Here is an 18,645-nt window from a genome sequence, read left to right as displayed (position 1 = left end):
GGAAGATATGCTAATTTTGACGACTAGCACTTTTTCTATTAAACTGAACGAACTGGGAAGAGTCACTTCGGACTGGGATGGTTGTTTTAACATTTTCGGTTTAAACGTTCTTGAAACGTAACATTTTTAATTTTTGCAACAACTGAAAAAACGAAAATCAGACAGATGATTTTCGCTAATCGGAAACTGACGTGCGACAGATATAGTAGACAGGAGAAAAATTACAGTCGTCAGTATTTGAGGAAGAGCGCTACAAAAGTTACAGAGCAGATCCCGCAAATCAGGAGGTCTGATGGGAGGATTTGCTACCCTTTTTCCCCGGTTGTGAAATAGATATCTCTTCATCCGGATTCAGAAATTGATTTCAACAGCTGCCTGACTTTTAGCTTTCTGGAACGTTCCCAACTGAACTACATTATAATCGAGTTCATTTTCAGATTATGAGAAGCTAGGGGTTGAGGGAAAAAGTCGATCCATCTCCGATGGATATGATGATTTTATCTGCTGAAAAAAAATCAAAGAATCGTAATTATAGTTTTTTTTAGGGCTGACCTCATGGTCTGCGTATACTGAGACCCAGCCGTGAGCTCACTATTTTGCTTCCAACTAAGTTAATTTTAGCGGTTTGGCCGATAGCATTCATTTTGTAACGACTTCGTCGGCCCGATGTTACGAGAACTACATAAAAAACGAGTTTTGGTAGAGAGGATTTAAAGATGTGTTTAGACGCTAGCAGGTCGTTTTACAACCTAGGTTTATTTTCCGTCGGCATGTACTAGTTAATGTAACGATTGTGGCGAATGTTACACTTGTTCATGTCTGCATTAATTCTACTTTTTTGCAATTTCCCGGGATGGCACAGCCAAACCATCTGACGCTCACTAAAGAAAAACGATAAAGGCTTTCATGTCGAGTTGAAAAAGGAAACTTAGAATTATCCAGAAGATATTATTTTCAAAATTTCCATTTAGTCTGAAACATTTCTGAGAAAATCAAAAACCGGTCATACTGACGATAACAACCTGTCAAACACAACAGCCAATTACCATACAAAAACGGTTGAAAGAGAGAGAAAAATAATACAGGAAGAACAAGGCCTTTTATCGTAACACAAGAATACGATAATGTGCTTATCAGAGAAAATCAGTATGAACGGAAGATACAGTGGCACATTCGGGACGGCACCGCTCCTCCCGTGGAACAGAAATATGGAGACAACGAGGTTATCTCCGGGAGAGGTCGCAATTAGAGGTTTGGTACCCAGAGACTCTGTTACCGATTTTTATTTATATCTTAGCTGCTGTATGAACCTGAACGTATTTATTTAATCCGATGTTGTTAAAAAAAACTCAGAGAATGAGCAGTTAGAGACGAGGAGAGGGTTAACCTATCTCAAATGAATCTGATGTTTAACCACCCTGATCGCCATCTCAACTTGAGAAAATTGAAATGACTCCGGAAAACGAAATCCGAAAAATTGAGCCAATTTTGACAGCGAAATTGCAGACTTGTTTTTACGAATCGAACCAACGGACATAAAAAGACTCAACGTGTTCCAAGATAGATTTGGCTCCCAATGGTTGGTAGTCATACCGTGCAAAAATTTAAGGTTAAGACTGTCGAATTGCAAAATGGACTTCGATTAGGCTCAAAAATTGCGAACGGCATAATTGCGTATGCGGAAAAGACGCTACCGAAGATGGTTGGCATGACCTTTCTTGCCTCAAAAATGCAAGAAGATTCTCTATACATTCAAATCTGAATGCACTTATAAAGCAGATTTTATATTCTACTCACATTCCGTCTGTTTTAGACCCACGACACCTCTACAGGACCAATCAAAAGCGACCGGACGGTTTGACGCTCGTTCCATGGGCTGTTGCTAAGCAGTTTTTTTGGGATGTAATGGTAGTAGACTCCTTAGCCCCTAGTAGGATTAGTGCCGGGTCCGTTTGCAACCCTGGTACTCCTTTGCTGAAGCAGAAGAGCAAAAAATGACAAATATAAAGACTTAATAGTTGATGGGTATCTTTTTCAACCGCTAGCTTTTGAGATTCAAGGCGGGGCTGACCCCAGCACAGATTTTTTTGAGCAAGCTTTGTGGGAACCTAAGCTTATGCTCTGAGTGACCCAGAGCAGACACTTTTGTAAAACAGAGGATCTACCTGGCAATACAGATTGCGAACGCTGCTTGCGTACTCGGAACAAAAAATGAAAAAAAAACAACTTTCAACGATATTTTTTTTGTAATACCAATGTTTTTGCTTTTTAAAAATTCTCGTGTCGAGTTGCGTGTTCTCATTGAAAAAACGTAACACATATTGAGTTTAATTGTTAGGACATCAACACTTATCATCTCCTTCTTATCTTTATCACCTCCATATCTAGAATTTTGACTGGAATACGCGTTGAAGGGACTCCTGACTGTTACTTCGGTTACTATGATATTTTTGACCTCTTTAACCATCCTGAACGCCATCTCAACTTGGGAAAATTGAAATGGCTCCGAGAAACGAATACCAAATAGAGTTAGCCAATTTTTGACAGCGAAGTTGCAGACTTGTTTTTACGACTCGAACCAACCGACATAAAAAGATTCAACGTGTTCCAAGATAGATTTGGCTTTCAATGTTTAATCATTATACCGTGCAAAAAATTAAGGTTAAAACTGTCGAATTGCAAATAGGACTACGATTAGGCTCCAAAATTTGCGAACGGAAAAAACGCTACCGAAGATGGTTGGCATGGCCTTTCTTGCCTCAAAAATGCAAGGAGTTTCTCTAGACATTTAATTCTGAATGCCCCCTCAAAGCAGAGTTTATATTCTACTCAAATTCCGTCTGTTTTAGACCCACGACACCTCCACAGGGCCAATCAGAAGCGATCAAACGGTTTGACGCTCGTTCCATGGGCTGTTGCTGAGCAGCTTTTGTGGAATGTAATGGTAGTAGACTCCTTAGCCCCTAGTAGGATTAGTGCCGGGTCCGTTTGTAACTCTGGTACTCCTTTGCTGAAGCGGAAGAGCAAAAAATGACAAATATAAAGACTTAATAGTTGATGGGTATCTTTTTCATCCGCTAGCTTTTGAGATTCAAGGCGCGGCTGGTCCCAGCACAGATTTTTTTGAGCAAGCTTTGTGGGAACCTAAGCTTATATTCTGAGGGACCCAGAGCAGGCACTTTCCTAAAACAGAGGGTCTACCTGGCAATACAGATTGCAAACGCCGCTTGCGTACTCGGAACAATAAGTGAAAAAACAACTTTCGACGATTTTTTTAGTAATACAAATATTTTTGCTTTTTATAAATTCTCGTGTCGAGTTGCTTGTTCTCATTGAAAAAACGTAATACGTATTGAGTTTAATTGTAAGGACGTCAACACTTAGTATCTCCTTTTCATCCTTATCACCTCCATATCTAGAATTTTGACTGGAATACGCGTTGAAGGGACTTCTGACTGTTACTTCGGTTACTATGATACTTTTGACCTGTTTAACAATCCTGAACGCCATCTCAACTTGGGAAAAATGAAATGGTTCCGGGAAAGGAATACCAAAAAAATTGAGCCAATTTTTGACAGCGAGTTTGCAGACTTGTTTTTATGACTCGAATCAACGGACATAAAAAGATTCAACGTGTTCCAAGATAGATTTGGCTTTCAATGTTTGATCATCATACCGTGCAAAAATTTAAGGTTAAAACTGTCGAATTGCAAAATGGACTTCGATTAGGCTCAAAAATTGCGAACGGCATAATTGCGTGTGCGGAAAAGACGCTACCGAATATGGTTGGCATGGCCTTTCTTGCCTCAAAAATGCAAGAAGATTTTCAATACATTCAAATCTGAATGCCCTTTTAAAGCAGAAATTATATTCTACTCACATTCTGTCTGTTTTAGACCCACGACACCTCTACAGGACCGATCAAAAGCGACCGGACGGTTTGACGCTCGTTCCATGGGCTGTTGCTAAGCAGCTTTTTTGGGATGTAATAGTAGTAGACTCCTTAGCCCCTAGTAGGATTAGTGCCCGGTCCGTTTGTAACTCTGGTACTCCTTTGCTGAAGCGGAAGAGCAAAAAATGACAAATATAAAGACTTAATAGTTGATGGGTATCTTTTTCAACCGCTAGCTTTTGAGATTCAAGGCGCGGCTGGTGCCAGCACAGATTTTTTTGAGCAAGCGTTGTGGGAACCTAAGCTTATGCTCTGAGTGACCCAGAGCAGACACTTTTCTAAAACAGAGGATCTACCTGGCAATACAGATTGCGAACGCCGCTAGCATACCCGGAACAAAAGATGAAAAAACAACTTTCATTGATATTTTTTTTGTAATACAAATATTGTTGCTTCATATAAATTCTCGTGTCGAGTTGCGTGTTCTCAATGAAAAAACGTAACACATATTGAGTTTAATTGTTAGGACATCAACACTTATCATCTCCTTCTTATCTTTATCACCTCCATATCTAGAATTTTGACTGGAATACGCGTTGAAGGGACTCCTGACTGTTGCTTCGGTTACTATGATATTTTTGACCTGTTTAACCGTCCTGAACGCCATCTCAACTTGGGAAAATTGAAATGGCTCCGGGAAACGAATACCAAATGGAGTTAGCCAATTTTTGACAGCGAAGTTGCAGACTTGTTTTTACGACTCGAACCAACGGACACAAAAAGATTCAACGTGTTCCAAGATAGATTTGGCTTTCAATGTTTGATCATCATACCGTGCAAAAACGTAAGGTTAAAACTGTCGAATTGCAAATAGGACTACGATTAGGCTCAAAAATTTGCGAACGGCATAATTGCGTGTGCGGAAAAGACGCTACCGAAGATGGTTGGCATGGCCTTTCTTGCCTCAAAAATGCAAGGAGTTTCTCTAGACATATAATTCTGAATGCCCCTTTAAAGCAGAATTTATATTCTACTCAAATTTTGTCTGTTTTAGACCCACGACACCTCTACAGGACCGATCAAAAGCGACCAGACGGCTTGACGCTCGCTCCATGGGCTGTTGCTAAGCAGCTTTTCTGAGATGTAATGGTAGTAAACTCCTTAGCCCCTAGTAGAATTAGTACTTGGTCCGTTTGTAACCCTGGTACTCCTTTGCTGAAGCGGAAGAGCAAAAAATGACAAATATAAAGACTTAATAGTTGATGGGTATCTTTTTCAACCACTAGCTTTTGAGATTCAAGGCGCGGCTGGTCCCAGTACAGATTTTTTTGAGCAAGCTTTGTGGGAACCTAAGCATTGCTCTGAGTGACCCAGAGCAGACACTTTTGTAAAACAGAGGATCTACCTGGCAATACAGATTGCGAACGCCGCTTGCATACTCGGAACAAAAAATGAAAAAACAACTTTCAACGATATTTTTTTTGTAATACAAATATTTTTGCTTTTTATAAATTCTCGTGTCGAGTTGCGTATTCTCATTGAAAAAACGTAACACATATTGAGGTTAATTGTAAGGACATTAACACTTATCATCTCCTTTTTATCCTTATCACCTCCATATCTAGAACTTTGACTGGATTACGTGTTGAAGGGACTCCTGACTGTTACTTCGGTTAATATGATACTTTTGACCTGTTTAACCACACTGAACGCCATCTCAACTTGTGAAAAGTGAAATGGCTCCGGGAAACGAATACAAAATAGATTGAGTCAATTTTTGACAGCGAAGCTGCAGACTTGTTTTTACGACTCGAACCAACGGACATAAAAAGATTCAACGTGTTCCAAGATAGATTTGGCTTTCAATGTTTGATCATCATACCGAGCAAAAATTTAAGGTAAAAACTGTCGAATTGCGAATAGGACTAGGATTAGGCTCAAAAATTTTCGAACGGAAAAAACGCTACCGAAGATGGTTGGCATGGCCTTTCTTGCCTCACAAATGCAAGAACATTTTCTATACATTCAAATCTGAATGCCCTTAAAAAGCATATTTTATATTCTACTCACATTCCGTCTGTTTTAGACCCACGACACCTCTACAGGACCGACCAAAAGCGACCGGACGGTTTGACGCTCGTTCCATGGGCTGTTGCTAAGCAGCTTTTTTGGGATGTAATGGTAGTAGACTCCTTAGCCCCTAGTAGAATTAGTACTGGGTCCGTTTGTAACCCTGGTACTCCTTTGCTGAAGCGGAAGAGCAAAAAAAGACAAACATAAAGATTTAATAGTTGATGGGTATCTTTTTCAACCGCTAGCTTTTCAGATTCAAGGCGCGGCTGGTCCCAGCACAGATTTTTTTGAGCAAGCTTTTTTAGAACCTAAGCTTTTGCTCTGAGAGACCCAGAGCAAGCATTGTTCTAAAACAGAGGATCTACCTGGCAAAACAGATTGCGAACGCCGCTTGCGTACTCGGAACAAAAATTGAAAAAACAACTTTCAACAAAAAATTTTTTGTATTACAAATATTTTTGCTTTTTTTTATAAATTCTCGAGTCGAGTTGCGTATTCTCATTGAAAAAACGTAACACATATTGAGGTTAATTGTAAGGACATTAACACTTATCATCTCCTTTTTATCCTTATCACCTCCATATCTAGAATTTTGACTGGATTACGTGTTGAAGGGACTCCTGACTGTTACTTCGGTTAATATGATACTTTTGACCTGTTTAACCACACTGAACGCCATCTCGACTTGAGAAAAGTGAAATGGCTCCGGGAAATGAATACAAAATAGATTGAGTCAATTTTTGACAGCGAAGCTGCAGACTTTGTTTTTACGACTCGAACCAACGGACATAAAAAGATTCAACGTGTTCCAAGATAGATTTGGCTTTCAATGTTTGATCATCATACCGAGCAAAAATTTAAGGTAAAAACTGTCGAATTGCGAATAGGACTACGATTAGGCTCAAAAATTTTCGAACGGAAAAAACGCTACCGAAGATGGTTGGCATGGCCTTTCTTGCCTCACAAATGCAAGAAGATTTTCTATACATTCAAATCTGAATGCCCTTAAAAAGCATATTTTATATTCTACTCACATTCCGTCTGTTTTAGACCCACGACACCTCTACAGGACCGACCAAAAGCGACCGGACGGTTTGACGCTCGTTCCATGGGCTGTTGCTAAGCAGCTTTTTTGGGATGTAATGGTAGTAGACTCCTTAGCCCCTAGTAGAATTAGTACTGGGTCCGTTTGTAACCCTGGTACTCCTTTGCTGAAGCGGAAGAGCAAAAAAAGACAAACATAAAGATTTAATAGTTGATGGGTATCTTTTTCAACCGCTAGCTTTTCAGATTCAAGGCGCGGCTGGTCCCAGCACAGATTTTTTTGAGCAAGCTTTTTTAGAACCTAAGCTTTTGCTCTGAGAGACCCAGAGCAAGCATTGTTCTAAAACAGAGGATCTACCTGGCAAAACAGATTGCGAACGCCGCTTGCGTACTCGGAACAAAAATTGAAAAAACAACTTTCAACAAAAAATTTTTTGTATTACAAATATTTTTGCTTTTTTTTATAAATTCTCGAGTCGAGTTGCGTATTCTCATTGAAAAAACGTAACACATATTGAGGTTAATTGTAAGGACATTAACACTTATCATCTCCTTTTTATCCTTATCACCTCCATATCTAGAATTTTGACTGGATTACGTGTTGAAGGGACTCCTGACTTTTACTTCGGTTACTATGATACTTTTGACCTGTTTAACCACCCTGAACGCCATCTCAACTTGTGAAAAGTGAAATGGCTCCGGGAAACGAATACAAAATAGATTGAGTCAGTTTTTGACAGCGAAGTTGCAGACTTGTTTTTACGACTCGAACCAACGGACATAAAAAGATTCAATGTGTTCCAAGATAGATTTGGCTTTCAATATTTGATCATCATACCGAGCAAAAATTTAAGGTAAAAACTGTCGAATTGCGAATAGGACTACAATTAGGCTCAAAATTTTGAGAACGGAAAAAACGCTACCGAAGATGGTTGGCATGGCCTTTCTTGCCTCAAAAATGCAAGGAGTTTCTCTAGACATTTAATTCTGAATGCCCCCTCAAAGCAGAGTTTATATTCTACTCAAATGCCGTCTGTTTTAGACCCACGACACCTCCACAGGACCAATCAGAAGCGATCAAACGGTTTTACGCTCGTTCCATGGGCTGTTGCTGAGCAGCTTTTGTGGAATGTAATTGTAGTTGACTCCTTAGCCCCTAGTAGGATTAGTGCCGGGTCCAATTGTAACCCTGGTACTCCTTTGCTGAAGCATAAGAGCAAAAAATGACAAATATAACGACTTAATAATTGATGGGTATCTTTTTCAACCGCTAGTTTTTGAGATTCAGGGCGCGGCTGGTCCCAGCACAGATTTTTTCGAGCAAGCTTTGTAAAAGTCTAAGCTTATATTCTGAGGGACCCAGAGCAGGCACTTTTTTAAAACAGAGGGTCTACCGGGCAATACAGATTGCGAACGCCGCTTGCGTACTCGGAACAAAAAATGAAAAAACAACTTTCAACAAAATTTTTTTTTATAATACAAATATTTTTGCTTTTTATAAATTCTCGTGTCGAGTTGCGTATTCTCATTGAAAAAACGTAACACATATTGAGGTTAATTGTAAGGACATTAACACTTATCATCTCCTTTTTATCCTTATCACCTCCATATCTAGAATTTTGACTGGATTACGTGTTGAAGGGACTCCTGACTGTTACTTCGGTTACTATGATACTTTTGACCTGTTTAACCATCCTGAACGCCATATCAACTTGTGAAAAGTGAAATGGCTCCGGGAAACGAATACAAAATAGATTGAGTCAATTTTTGACAGCGAAGTTGCAGACTTGTTTTTACGACTCGAACCAACGGACATAAAAAGATTCAATGTGTTCCAAGATAGATTTGGCTTTCAATGTTTGATCATCATACCGAGCAAAAATTTAAGGTAAAAACTGTCGAATTGCGAATAGGACTACAATTAGGCTCGAAAAATTGCGAACGGAAAAAACGCTACCGAAGATGGTTGGCATGGCCTTTCTTGCCTCAAAAATGCAAAGAGTTTCTCTAGACATTTAATTCTGAATGCCCCCTCAAAGCAGAGTTTATATTCTACTCAAATGCCGTCTGTTTTAGACCCACGACACCTCCACAGGACCAATCAGAAGCGATCAAACGGTTTTACGCTCGTTCCATGGGCTGTTGCTGAGCAGCTTTTGTGGAATGTAATTGTAGTTGACTCCTTAGCCCCTAGTAGGATAAGTGCCGGGTCCAATTGTAACCCTGGTACTCCTTTGCTGAAGCGGAAGAGCAAAAAATGACAAATATAAAGACTTAATAGTTGATGGGTATCTTTTTCAACCGCTAGTTTTTGAGATTCAGGGCGCGGCTGGTCCCAGCACAGATTTTTTCGAGCAAGCTTTGTAAAAGTCTAAGCTTATATTCTGAGGGACCCAGAGCAGGCACTTTTTTAAAACAGAGGGTCTACCGGGCAATACAGATTGCGAACGCCGCTTGCGTACTCGGAACAAAAAATGAAAAAACAACTTTCAACAAAAATTTTTTTTGTAATACAAATATTTTTGCTTTTTATAAATTCTCGTGTCGAGTTGCGTATTCTCATTGAAAAAACGTAACACATATTGAGTTTAATTGTAAGGACATTAACACTTATAATCTCCTTTTTATCCTTATCACCTCCATATCTAGAATTTTGACTGGATTACGTGTTGAAGGGACTCCTGACTGTTACTTCGGTTACTATGATACTTTTGACCTGTTTAACCATCCTGAACGCCATATCAACTTGTGAAAAGTGAAATGGCTCCGGGAAACGAATACAAAATAGATTGAGTCAATTTTTGACAGCGAAGTTGCAGACTTGTTTTTACGACTCGAACCAACGGACATAAAAAGATTCAATGTGTTCCAAGATAGATTTGGCTTTCAATGTTTGATCATCATACCGAGCAAAAATTTAAGGTAAAAACTGTCGAATTGCGAATAGGACTACAATTAGGCTCGAAAAATTGCGAACGGAAAAAACGCTACCGAAGATGGTTGGCATGGCCTTTCTTGCCTCAAAAATGCAAAGAGTTTCTCTAGACATTTAATTCTGAATGCCCCCTCAAAGCAGAGTTTATATTCTACTCAAATGCCGTCTGTTTTAGACCCACGACACCTCCACAGGACCAATCAGAAGCGATCAAACGGTTTTACGCTCGTTCCATGGGCTGTTGCTGAGCAGCTTTTGTGGAATGTAATTGTAGTTGACTCCTTAGCCCCTAGTAGGATAAGTGCCGGGTCCAATTGTAACCCTGGTACTCCTTTGCTGAAGCGGAAGAGCAAAAAATGACAAATATAAAGACTTAATAGTTGATGGGTATCTTTTTCAACCGCTAGTTTTTGAGATTCAGGGCGCGGCTGGTCCCAGCACAGATTTTTTCGAGCAAGCTTTGTAAAAGTCTAAGCTTATATTCTGAGGGACCCAGAGCAGGCACTTTTTTAAAACAGAGGGTCTACCGGGCAATACAGATTGCGAACGCCGCTTGCGTACTCGGAACAAAAAATGAAAAAACAACTTTCAACAAAAATTTTTTTTGTAATACAAATATTTTTGCTTTTTATAAATTCTCGTGTCGAGTTGCGTATTCTCATTGAAAAAACGTAACACATATTGAGTTTAATTGTAAGGACATTAACACTTATCATCTCATTTTTATCCTTATCACCTCCATATCTAGAATTTTGACTGGATTACGTGTTGAAGGGACTCCTGACTGTTACTTCGGTTACTATGATACTTTTGACCTGTTTAACCACCCTGAACGCCATCTCAACTTGTAAAAAGTGAAATGGCTCCGGGAAACGAATACAAAATAGATTGAGTCAATTTTTGACAGCGAAGTTGCAGACTTGTTTTTACGACTCGAACCAACGGACATAAAAAGATTCAATGTGTTCCAAGATAGATTTGGCTTTCAATGTTTGATCATCATACCGAGCAAAAATTTAAGGTAAAAACTGTCGAATTGCGAATAGGACTGCAATTAGGCTCAAAATTTTGCGAACGGAAAAAACGCTACCGAAGATGGTTGGCATGGCCTTTCTTGCCTCAAAAATGCAAGGAGTTTCTCTAGACATTTAATTCTGAATGCCCCCTCAAAGCAGAGTTTACATTCTACTCAAATGCCGTCTGTTTTAGACCCACGACACCTCCACAGGACCAATCAGAAGCGACCAGACGGCTTCACGCTCGCTCCATGGGCTGTTGCTGAGCAGCTTTTGTGGAATGTAATGGTAGTAGACTCCTTAGCACCTAGTAGGATTAGTGCCGGGTCCAATTGTAACCCTGGTACTCCTTTGCTGAAGCGGAAGAGCAAAAAATGACAAATATAAAGACTTAATAGTTGATGGGTATCTTTTTCAACCGCTAGTTTTTGAGATTCAGGGCGCGGCTGGTCCAAGCACAGATTTTTTCGAGCAAGCTTTGTAAAAGTCTAAGCTTATATTCTGAGGGACCCAGAGCAGGCACTTTTTTAAAACAGAGGGTCTACCTGGCAATACAGATTGCGAACGCCGCTTGCGTACTCGGAACAATAAGTGAAAAAACAACTTTCGACGATTTTTTTTAGTAATACAAATATTTTTGCTTTTTATAAATTCTCGTGTCGAGCTGCGTGTTCTCATTGAAAAATGTAATACGTATTGAGTTTAATTGTAAAGACATCAACACTTATCATCTCCTTTTCATCCTTATCACCTCCATATCTAGAATTTTGACTGGAATACGTGTTGAAGGGACTCCTGACTGTTACTTTGGTTACTATGATAATTTTGACTTGTTTAACCATCCTGAACGCCATCTCAACTCGGGAAAAATGAAATGGTTCCGCGAAAGGAATACCAAAAAAACTGAGCCAATTTTTGACAGCGAGGTTGCAGACTTGTTTTTATGACTCGAACCAACGGACATAAAAAGATTCAACGTGTTCCAAGATAGATTTGGCTTTCAATGTTTGATCATCATACCGTGCAAAAGTATAAGGTTAAAACTGTCGAATTGCAAATAGGACTACGATTAGGCTCAAAAATTTGCGAACGGAATAATTGCGTGTGCGGAAAAGACGCTACCGAAGATGGTTGGCATGGCTTTTCTTGCCTCAAAAATGCAAGAAGTTTCTCTAGACATTTAATTCTGAATGCCCCCTTAAAGCCGAATTTATATTCTACTCAAATTCTTCTGTTTTAGACCCACGACATCTCCACAGGACCGATCAAAAGCGACCAGACGGCTTCACGCTCGCTCCATGGGCTGTTGCTAAGCAGCCTTTGTGAGATGTAATGGTAGTAAACTCCTTAGCCCCTGGTAGGATTAGTACTGGGTCCGTTTGTAACCCTGGTAATCCTTTGCTGAAGCGGAAGAGCAAAAAAAGACAAACATAAAGATTTAATAGTTGATGGGTATCTTTTTTGAATCGCTAGCTTTTGAGATTCAAGGCGCGGCTGGTCCCAGCACAGATTTTTTTGAGCAAGCTTTTTTAAAACGTAAGCTTTTGCTCTGAGAGACCCAGAGCAAGCATTGTTCTAAAACAGAGGATCTACCTGGCAATACAGATTGCGAACGCCGCTTGCGTACTCGGAACAAAAAATGAAAAAACAACTTTCAACAAAAATTTTTTTTGTAATACAAATATTTTTGCTTTTTTATAAATTCTCGTGTCGAGTTGCGTATTCTCATTGAAAAAAGGTAATACGTATTGAGTTTAATTGTAAAGACATCAACACTTATCATCTCCTTTTCATCCTTATCACCTCCATATCTAGAATTTTGACTGGAATACGTGTTGAAGGGACTCCTGACTGTTACTTCGGTTACTATGATACATTTGACCAGTTTAACGATCCTGAACGCCATCTCAACTTGTGAAAAGTGAAATGGCTCCGGGAAACGAATACAAAATAGATTGAGTCAATTTTTGACAGCGAAGTTGCAGACTTGTTTTTACGACTCGAACCAACGGACGTAAAAAGATTCAATGTGTTCCAAGATAGATTTGGCTTTCAATGTTTGATCATCATACCGAGCAAAAATTTAAGGTAAAAACTGTCGAATTGCGAATAGGACTACAATTAGGCTCAAAAATTTGCGAACGGAAAAAACGCTACCGAAGATGGTTGGCATGGCCTTTCTTGCCTCAAAATCGCAAGAAGTTTCTCTAGACATTTAGTTCTGAATGCCCCCTCAAAGCAGAGTTTATATTCTACTCAAATGCCGTCTGTTTTAGACCCACGACACCTCCACAGGACCAATCAGAAGCGATCAAACGGTTTAACGCTCGTTCCATGGGCTGTTGCTGAGCAGCTTTTGTGGAATGTAATGGTAGTAGACTGCTTAGCCCCTAGTAGGATTAGTGCCGGGTCCAATTGTAACCCTGGTACTCCTTTGCTGAAGCGGAAGAGCAAAAAATGACAAAAATAAAGAGTTACTAGTTGATGGGTATCTTTTTCAACCGCTAGTTTTTGAGATTCAGGGCGCGGCTGGTCCCAGCACAGATTTTTTTGAGCAAGCTTTGTAAGAGTCTAAGCTTATATTCTGAGGGACCCAGAGGAGGCACTTTTCTAAAACAGAGGGTCTACCTGGCAATACAGATTGCGAACGCCGCTTGCGTACTCGGAACAATAAGTGAAAAAACAACTTTCGACGATTTTTTTTAGTAATACAAATATTTTTGATTTTTATAAATTCTCGTGTCGAGTTGCGTGTTTGCATTGATAAAACGTAATACGTATTGAGTTTAATTGTAAGGACATCAACACTTATCATCTCCTTTTCATCCTTATCACCTCCATATCTAGAATTTTGACTGGAATACGTGTTGAAGGGACTCCTGACTGTTACTTCGGTTACTATGATACATTTGACCAGTTTAACGATCCTGAACGCCATCTCAACTTGTGAAAAGTGAAATGGCTCAGGGAAACGAATACAAAATAGATTGAGTCAATTTTTGACAGCGAAGTTGCAGACTTGTTTTTACGACTCGAACCAACGGACATAAAAAGATTCAATGTGTTCCAAGATAGATTTGGCTTTCAATGTTTGATCATCATACCGAGCAAAAATTTAAGGTAAAAACTGGCGAATTGCGAATAGGACTACAATTAGGCTCAAAAATTTGCGAACGGAAAAAACGCTACCGAAGATGGTTGGCATGGCCTTTCTTGCCTCAAAATCGCAAGGAGTTTCTCTAGACAATTAATTCTGAATGCCCCCTCAAAGCAGATGTTATATTCTACTCAAATTCCGTCTGTTTTAGACCCACGACACCTCCACAGGACCAATCAGAAGCGATCAAACGGTTTGACGCTCGTTCCATGGGCTGTTGCTGAGCAGTTTTTGTGGAATGTAATGGTAGTAGACTCCTTAGCCCCTAGTAGGATTAGTGCCGGGTCCAATTGTAACCCTGGTACTCCTTTGCTGAAGCGGAAGAGCAAAAAAAAATGACAAATGTAAAGACTTACTAGTTGATGGGTATCTTTTTCAACCGCTAGTTTTTGAGATTCAGGGCGCGGCTGGTCCCAGCACAGATTTTTTCGAGCAAGCTTTGTAAGAGTCTAAGCTTATATTCTGAGGGACCCAGAGCAGGCACTTTTCTAAAACAGAGGGTCTACCTGGCAATACAGATTGCAAACGCCGCTTGCGTACTCGGAACAATAAGTGAAAAAACAACTTTCGACGATTTTTTTTAGTAATACAAATATTTTTGCTTTTCATAAATTCTTGTGTCGAGTTGCGTGTTCTCATTGAAAAAACGTAATACGTATTGAGTTTAATTGTAAGGACATCAACACTTATCATCTCCTTTCCATCCTTATCACCTCCATATCTAGAATTTTGACTGGAATACGTGTTGAAGGGACTCCTGACTGTTACTTCGGTTACTATGACACATTTGACCAGTTTAACGATCCTGAACGCCATCTCAACTTGTGAAAAGTGAAATGGCTCAGGGAAACGAATACAAAACAGATTGAGTCAATTTTTGACAGCGAAGTTGCAGACTTGTTTTTACGACTCGAACCAACGGACATAAAAATATTCAATGTGTTCCAAGATAGATTTGGCTTTCAATGTTTGATCATCATACCGAGCAAACATTTAAGGTAAAAACTGTCGAATTGCAAATAGGACTACGATTAGGCTCAAAAATTTGCGAACGGCATAATTTCGTGTGCGGAAAAGACGCTACCGAAGATGGTTGGCATGGCCTTTCTTGCCTCAAAAATGCAAAGAGTTTCTCTAGACATTTAGTTCTGAATGCCCCCTCAAAGCAGAGTTTATATTCTACTCAAATGCCGTCTGTTTTAGACCCACGACACCTCCACAGGACCAATCAGAAGCGATCAAACGGTTTGACGCTCGTTCCATGGGCTGTTGCTGAGCAGCTTTTGTGGAATGTAATGGTAGTAGACTCCTTAGCCCCTAGTAGGATTAGTGCCGGGTCCAATTGTAACCCTGGTACTCCTTTGCTGAAGCGGAAGAGCAAAAAATGACAAAAATAAAGACTTACTAGTTGATGGGTATCTTTTTCAACCGCTAGTTTTTGAGATTCAGGGCGCGGCTGGTCCCAGCACAGATTTTTTCGAGCAAGCTTTGTAAGAGTCTAAGCTTATATTCTGAGGGACCCAGAGGAGGCACTTTTCTAAAACAGAGGGTCTACCTGGCAATACAGATTGCGAACGCCGCTTGCGTACTCGGAACAATAAGTGAAAAAACAACTTTCGACGATTTTTTTTAGTAATACAAATATTTTGGATTTTTATAAATTCTCGTGTCGAGTTGCGTGTTTGCATTGAAAAAACGTAATACGTATTGTGTTTAATTGTAAGGACATCAACACTTATCATCTCCTTTTCATCCTTATCACCTCCATATCTAGAATTTTGACTGGAATACGTGTTGAAGGGACTCCTGACTGTTACTTCGGTTACTATGATACATTTGACCAGTTTAACGATCCTGAACGCCATCTCAACTTGTGAAAAGTGAAATGGCTCAGGGAAACGAATACAAAATAGATTGAGTCAATTTTTGACAGCGAAGTTGCAGACTTGTTTTTACGACTCGAACCAACGGACATAAAAAGATTCAATGTGTTCCAAGATAGATTTGGCTTTCAATGTTTGATCATCATACCGAGCAAAAATTTAAGGTAAAAACTGGCGAATTGCGAATAGGACTACAATTAGGCTCAAAAATTTGCGAACGGTAAAAACGCTACCGAAGATGGTTGGCATGGCCTTTCTTGCCTCAAAATCGCAAGGAGTTTCTCTAGACAATTAATTCTGAATGCCCCCTCAAAGCAGATGTTATATTCTACTCAAATTCCGTCTGTTTTAGACCCACGACACCTCCACAGGACCAATCAGAAGCGATCAAACGGTTTGACGCTCGTTCCATGGGCTGTTGCTGAGCAGCTTTTGTGGAATGTAATGGTAGTAGACTCCTTAGCCCCTAGTAGGATTAGTGCCGGGTCCAATTGTAACCCTGGTACTCCTTTGCTGAAGCGGAAGAGCAAAAAAAATGACAAATGTAAAGACTTACTAGTTGATGGGTATCTTTTTCAACCGCTAGTTTTTGAGATTCAGGGCGCGGCTGGTCCCAGCACAGATTTTTTCGAGCAAGCTTTGTAAGAGTCTAAGCTTATATTCTGAGGGACCCAGAGCAGGCACTTTTCTAAAACAGAGGGTCTACCTGGCAATACAGATTGCAAACGCCGCTTGCGTACTCGGAACAATAAGTGAAAAAACAACTTTCGACGATTTTTTTTAGTAATACAAATATTTTTGCTTTTCATAAATTCTTGTGTCGAGTTGCGTGTTTTCATTGAAAAAACGTAATACGTATTGAGTTTAATTGTAAGGACATCAACACTTATCATCTCCTTTCCATCCTTATCACCTCCAAATCTAGAATTTTGACTGGAATACGTGTTGAAGGGACTCCTGACTGTTACTTCGGTTACTATGACACATTTGACCAGTTTAACGATCCTGAACGCCATCTCAACTTGTGAAAAGTGAAATGGCTCAGGGAAACGAATACAAAACAGATTGAGTCAATTTTTGACAGCGAAGTTGCAGACTTGTTTTTACGACTCGAACCAACGGACATAAAAATATTCAATGTGTTCCAAGATAGATTTGGCTTTCAATGTTTGATCATCATACCGAGCAAACATTTAAGGTAAAAACTGTCGAATTGCGAATAGGACTACGATTAGGCTCAAAAATTTGCGAACGGCATAATTTCGTGTGCGGAAAAGACGCTACCGAAGATGGTTGGCATGGCCTTTCTTGCCTCAAAAATGCAAAGAGTTTCTCTAGACATTTAGTTCTGAATGCCCCCTCAAAGCAGAGTTTATATTCTACTCAAATGCCGTCTGTTTTAGACCCACGACACCTCCACAGGACCAATCAGAAGCGATCAAACGGTTTGACGCTCGTTCCATGGGCTGTTGCTGAGCAGCTTTTGTGGAATGTAATGGTAGTAGACTCCTTAGCCCCTAGTAGGATTAGTGCCGGGTCCAATTGTAACCCTGGTACTCCTTTGCTGAAGCGGAAGAGCAAAAAATGACAAAAATAAAGACTTACTAGTTGATGGGTATCTTTTTCAACCGCTAGTTTTTGAGATTCAGGGCGCGGCTGGTCCCAGCACAGATTTTTTCGAGCAAGCTTTGTAAGAGTCTAAGCTTATATTCTGAGGGACCCAGAGGAGGCACTTTTCTAAAACAGAGGGTCTACCTGGCAATACAGATTGCGAACGCCGCTTGCGTACTCGGAACAATAAGTGAAAAAACAACTTTCGACAATTTTTTTTAGTAATACAAATATTTTGGATTTTTATAAATTCTCGTGTCGAGTTGCGTGTTTGCATTGAAAAAACGTAATACGTATTGTGTTTAATTGTAAGGACATCAACACTTATCATCTCCTTTTCATCCTTATCACCTCCATATCTAGAATTTTGACTGGAATACGTGTTGAAGGGACTCCTGACTGTTACTTCGGTTACTATGATACATTTGACCAGTTTAACGATCCTGAACGCCATCTCAACTTGTGAAAAGTGAAATGGCTCCGGGAAACGAATACAAAATAGATTGAGTCAATTTTTGACAGCGAAGTTGCAGACTTGTTTTAATGACTCGAACCAACGGACATAAAAGATTCAAAGTGTTCCAAAACAGATTTGGCCCTCAATAGTTGATCATCATACCGTGCAAAAATTTAAAGTTTTATTTGTCGAATTGCAAATAGGACTTCGATTAGGCTCATAAATTTGCGAACGGCAGAATTGCGTGTGCGGAAAAGACGCTACCGAAGATGGTTGGCGTGGCCTTTCTTGCCTCGAAAGTGAAAGGAGGTTCTCTAGACATTTAAATCTGAATGCCTCATAAAGCAGAGTTCATTTTCTACTCACATTCCGTCTGTTTTAGACCCACGACACCTCTACAGGACCAATCAAAAGCGACCGGACGGTTTGACGCTCGTTCCATGGGCTGCTGCTAAACAGCTTTTGTGGGATGTAACGGTAGTAGACTCCTTAGCCCCTAGTAGGATTAGTGCCGGGTCCGTTTGTAACCCTGGTACTCCGTTGCTGAAGCAAAAGAGCAATAAAATGACAAATTTAA

This window comes from Symsagittifera roscoffensis, chromosome 10 (genome assembly GCF_963678635.1).
Source record: "Symsagittifera roscoffensis chromosome 10, txSymRosc1.1, whole genome shotgun sequence".
NCBI lineage: Eukaryota > Metazoa > Xenacoelomorpha > Acoela > Convolutidae > Symsagittifera > Symsagittifera roscoffensis.
The sequence above is the reverse complement of the archived record's forward strand: the minus strand, read 5'-3'. Positions refer to the sequence as shown.